Genomic DNA, 6,000 nt, shown 5'->3' with positions numbered 1-6,000 from the left:
GGCCGTGTTGGGCCGGGTTTTTTTCTTTTCTTTTATTTTCTATTTTCCATTTTATTTATTTATCAATTTCTGTTTTAGTTTTTTTTATTTTAGTGAACTTAAATAACTTCAAAAATAATGATTGCTAAAGGCCAATTTCTTATGTAATATTTGACACAAACCGAACATTTTTTTTTTGAAATTGTAAAACTTCTATCGTTTCACTTTATCTTAAATTTGAATTTGAACGGGGTTTGAACCAACGCGAGTTTAACAACAGTAATCACTGTGACGTGGCATCATTAGCATAACATTACTGTAGCTAAATTACACATATCACTAAAGCAAAAGCTCAGGATGTCACAACTCTCCCCTACTAACAACAATTCTCGTCCCGAGAATTAAGAGGTAAAAGCAAAGAGCTCGGGGTATTCATCACGAAGATGATCCTCGCGTTCCCAAGTGGCTTCATCTTCAGAATGATTTGACCACTTCACTTTAAGGAACTTGGTGACTTTGCGACGAGTGTGACGTTCAGTCTGATCGAGAATGCAGACCGGATGTTCTTTATAAGAGAGGTGTTGTTGCATCTCAAGCATATCATGATCCACTGCTCGAATAGGATCCTTGAAGTAGCGACGGAGCTGAGACACATGGAAGACATCGTGAACCTGAGAAAGGTTCGCCGGCAGTTCCACTTGATAAGATACTTTTCCACGCCTTTCGAGAATAGTGAAAGGACCAATATAGCGAGGATCTAACTTGCCCTTAATTCCAAAACGGTGTGCACGTATCATTGGTGTAACACGAAGATAAGCCTTTTCGCCAGGTTGATAGACTATATCTTGATGATGATGGTCATACTGACTCTTCTAACGAGACTGAGCAGCCTTCATATTCTCATGAATAATCCGGACTTGATCTTTGGCATGCTGGATAATATCCGGACCGAAGGGTGATCGTTCCATTGGACGGTGACTCTGGAATTTCATATGAAGCCAAATCTAAAGGATACTTTGGAGTTAATGATGTCCAAGAGAGTCGGGTTTCGATCCTATGGAACTTTGGGTTATTGGTCCACCATGTGGGCCAAGAGTAGGGAGAGTGGTGACATCTTATACGGTCTTGGTAGCAAGACATGTCTGATGATAGTCTATCAGTTATGTTGGCAACAACGTTGGTACCAAGGGTGGAGAACAAATAGAACCATTTCCCTGCTCGTTGGAACGAGGCGGACCAATAGGCAAAGTTCTCATCCACCCGCGACTACCGGAATGTTATCCACAATAGTAACACGGTCTTACTAACAGAGTTGTATACCGAGGTTGTTACCTAAGCAGGGAATTAACACTGCGTAGATAAGTTATGCCACAAGGAAGGTCAAACAGACCAATGGAAGGGAAAATGTGTTCACACACACAAGTATTAAAGTATATAATTTCTGAGGAAAATATAGAGTATGGTATACATGATAGGTTATCAAGTACATAACCATTTTGATAAAAGGGCAAGGAGAACCATGATGTTTACCCATACCATACGGTTTGGTTAATTGACCAAGAACAATTTAGTATTGCACTTCCAATGTTCCTGTTGAAATTTAAAGTACCACATCGATGCTTCGAGGTAGCATCGACATGGTCATTAGATAAAGGTCGGACTTTGGGTACACGAGGGATATATGAGGAACAACTTATAAAACTAAGTCATACAATTTCCTCATGGTAGAATGGCTAACCTTAAACATGGAACAAATTATAACAATAGGTCCTTCGGCCCGGTGTGTTGGACAAGACATCACTGTACCAGGTAACATAAAGACCAAAGTTATAATTATTGGGAAATGTTCCAACCATCATATCTGCCCGAGATTCAGATCTGATTGGTGTCAGGGCACCCCAAGCTCAGGATGCGTGAGTAGAAAAGATGACGATGCAAGATTCTCAGGATATGAAATACACAAGCAATCCTTGGATCACGAGTTGGATTGTAAGACACATGAACACCATGTCAAGACATGTCGGAGGAGGCGGGGCCGGCCTGTGCGAGGGCGGTCGGAGGAGGGCCGGCCGGTGGCGAAGTCGGCCCTGGCGGCCTGTGCGAGGGCGGTCGGAGGAGGGCCGACCGGTGGCGAGTGGCGATTGGGGCGAGCTCGGCCTAGCGCGGAGGTGGGGTGAGGTCGGCCCCCTACCCGAGGGAGAGGGAGATGGGGCAGCAAGGTGGGGTGAGGTCGGCCCCCTACCCGAGGGAGAGGGAGATGGGGCAGCAAGGTGGGGAGGGCTCGGTGGTGGGCTCGGTGGACTAGGATGCGGGGTGAGCGAGGGGAGGGAGGCTCGCTCATGGGGGTCTGGTGGGTGGCGCTTGGGGAGGAAACGAGGGGCAGTGGGGGATTGCATTTGGTTGGATCCCCTCGTGGGGTGTGGCTGCTCGGAGTGGGTAAGTGAGGGAGTGGGGGGGTAGCTAGGGTTTCCACGGGGTTAGATACCCCAGGGTTAAGGTGGGCTCGGGCGGGCCGGTTGGGGTAGTTGGCCCAGCTGGGCCGTTTTTTTTTAATTTCTGTTTTAGTTTTATTTTATTTTAGTAAACTTAAATATCTTTAAAAATAATGATTCCTAAAGGGCAATTTCCTATGTAATATTTGACACACACCGAACATTTTTGTTTTGACATTGAAAAACTTTTATCATTTGACTTTATCTTAAATTTGAATTTGAATGGGGTTTGAACCAACGTGAGTTAACAACAGTAATCACGGTGAGGTGGCATCATTAGCATAAGATTACTATAGCTAAATTAGAGAGATCACTAAAGGAAAAGTTGAGGATGTCACAATCCTCAAGCTTAATTCCTACTCGCCTCGAGTAGGTAAATGATCTAGAAATAATTTATGAAGTGTGAATGCTAGTATAGTATATAAGTTTCATCTATGATAATTCCAATCACTTTTTCTAGTATGATAACCAGCAAATTTTTCATAAAAACACATGGTTGAGTAGCAATCAATTCACATGTCATGGTTCAAACAATGCATTCTCTTGAAACTTAACAAACCATGTTCTTTGTCACTAAACAACTTCAATGCACCATCAAGTCTAAGTAAGAGCTCCACATAATCAATTATCATATAGTATTCTATGATTTCTAATACCAGAGGAATATTTTTAGAACAAACAACATCCATCAAACACACGGAAAGATAGGGGCTTAATGTTTCGCCTCCCAACATACTTATCATAAACATAATTGTCAACGATAATAAATCATGATCGAATATATTTGACTGGATATATACTGAAAGTGCGGTCATGCCCTTAATCGAGTTTTGGTGTTAATGACAACACATACATAGGAAACTAATCTTATTTGTTGAGTGTATCTCAGGATGGCAAGTACTCTTAGTAGATCGATAATTATGTGCCAAGGTGGCCTGAGAAGATCGGGACTTATATGTCAAGAAGGCTCGGGATTGAGAAAAGATGATGTAGCCTATCCTTTAAATTTACTATTCTTGAGTATAGGGATCCCGCACTATTAAGAGGGGATCACAGGTTTTGCGATGAACTTGCTCATAGTACATCTCTACTTTTCTCCTCATACCACATCTCCACTGCTCTGCTTTTATCTCAAAACAGAACCAATGCCTTGGACATCCGGCTTCCTCCGGACGTCCGAGGGCCGGACGCCCGACCACTTCGGAAATCCGGAAACTTATACCAGAGAAATCCAGAGTCAAATAAATCGGACTTCCGGCTCCCTCTGGACATCCGAGGGCGGGACGCCCGACCACTTCGGGAAACCGGAACCTTGCACCAGAGAAATTTGAGTAATTAACTCGGACTTCCGGCCTCCTCCTATCGTCCGAGGGCCGGACGTCCGACCTCCTTCGTAAATTCGGTTCCCTTGAATAGAGCCAAAGTCTCGGACATCCGGCTTCCTCCGGACGTCTGGTCCCTGTTCGACTACACAGTGGTTCCTAATATATATACATCCCTCGGACGACCGACCCGTGTCGGACGTCCGACCCCTTGTGAGCGTCCGGACATCCCAGAACTGCCGGATGTTTGACCACTGTCAAACTTAAGTGACCCCAACGGTTGTTTTAGTCTCTCCACTATATATACCCCCTCCCACTACGTGAGAGGGTGTTCAACATAGCAAGAACACTTACAAGAACACCTTCCTCCTCACTCACTCTTGCCTACACCCAAACTTAGATCCCAAGAGCATTTGTGAGCCCCTTTGAGTGTTGTCCCAATCGAAAGATAGATCGTCTCCTTCTCCTCCTCTCCACCAAAGCAATTTGTGATTTGAGCAAGTTTTGAGCAATCCCCGTGATCTTGTTACTCTTGGAGGTTGGAGACTCCTAGGCCGTAGGAGTCTTCGGAGAGGAATCAAACCATTGTGATTACCCCCCCCCCCGAAAAGTTTGTGAGGGTTTGGAAGCCACCTCAAGGCTCACCACTAGTGGTTGAGAAACGCCTTCGTGGTGTTGTCTCAAAGGGAGAATAGGGTGAGCCTTCGTGGCGTTGGTGTGCCTTCATGGTAACATCCGCCCCCTCTAACGGTGACGTAGCTCCCCTCCAAGGAAGTGAACACCGGGATACATCCTCGTCTCTCTTGGAGTTTCGGTTATCCCTAACCCTAACTCTCTACTTTAGTTAATCCTTATTACGTACTTGCATTTGATTATTGTTTACCGGCTGCCTTACTTTACTCTAAATAGCTTACTCTTTGTCTTTGCAATTATTAGGCTCACGCTCATATTCCGCACCATTGCCTAAAATTGCGAAGTAACTATTAAAATTTGGAACTGTACCTATTCACCCCCCCCTCTAGGTCCATCTCGATCCTTTTCAAATCGTATGAGAGCCTCGTGCTCTATTCTTGTGGCTTAACCGCCCTAGAGCGAGATGGACGGGACTCCCATTACTGTAGCTCCAATGGAGAGGGACGGGACTTCCACGGAAGTCAGGTCCTTCACCTCTGAGGACCTGGAACGGGCCCTTGCCAAGAAAAAAGAGGAGCATGATGCTTCTCTTAAGGCCTTGATCCAAATAAGAGTGGCATCATTAACCACGGAGACAGCCACGTCCCCGAGGGCCTCAGGGAAAAATGTGCACGGTTCTTCATTTGGCCAACAACCTCGAGGCAATAACCAAACTAGTGTTCCATGGCTTTATGCTAGATCTCAAGTTGAGAAACCCAAGTACAATCCTGGAGAAAAACCTCCTTTTCTTGATGACAATTCCATTTTGCTTTGTGGAGAGTTGGTATGCAGGATCATCTTAGGTACGCCAATGATGAGATGTTGGACATCCTCGAGCACGGCTACAATCCTGTAGATCCAAGGTGCCTCACTCCCAGAGAAACTTATGGCAAGCATCTCAACGACACTGCGATCATGTGCATAAGAAAAGGAATGAATGACAAGCAACGGAGACCTTACATACACATCACAAGCGCCAAGGAACTGTGGGATAGCATTATAAGGACCAAGACCAGTACCTCCACTCTTCGGCTTGCTCAATATGAAATTGCCAAGGGGTAATTGCAGAACTTCTGTATGGAAAAGGGTGAATCTCCCAAGCAACTGCTAGAACGGCTCATGACTCTCGCCGCAGACATTGAGTCATGTGACTATGACAAGACGCAAGATGGTTTCAACCTGACCAAGAGATTTCTCATGGACAAGTTACTTCATGCTCTTGCTCCGTACCACCATCAAATGGTATGGGACATAAGGCAGCACCATAGGTTCAAAGAAATGACCCTAGATGACATCATATCCGCTTTCCAATTATTTGAAGAGTCAAAGGCAAATGCAACAAAGCACCTTGCCATGCATGGCACTTCAACATCAAAGATCAATCTTTCTTTGAAAGCCAAGCATGAATGTGACGAAGAAGAAACTGAAGAAGAATAGGGTGATGAAGACTGCGAAGATGGTGATGATGTTGACTCTGATGAAAGCCCATCTTATGAGGACATTGCTCTCTTTGTAAAGAAGTTCAGTGCAGGAAA

This window comes from Hordeum vulgare, chromosome 2H, assembly GCF_904849725.1.
Source record: "Hordeum vulgare subsp. vulgare chromosome 2H, MorexV3_pseudomolecules_assembly, whole genome shotgun sequence".
Classification (NCBI taxonomy): domain Eukaryota; kingdom Viridiplantae; phylum Streptophyta; class Magnoliopsida; order Poales; family Poaceae; genus Hordeum; species Hordeum vulgare.
This window is presented reverse-complemented; position numbering follows the sequence as displayed.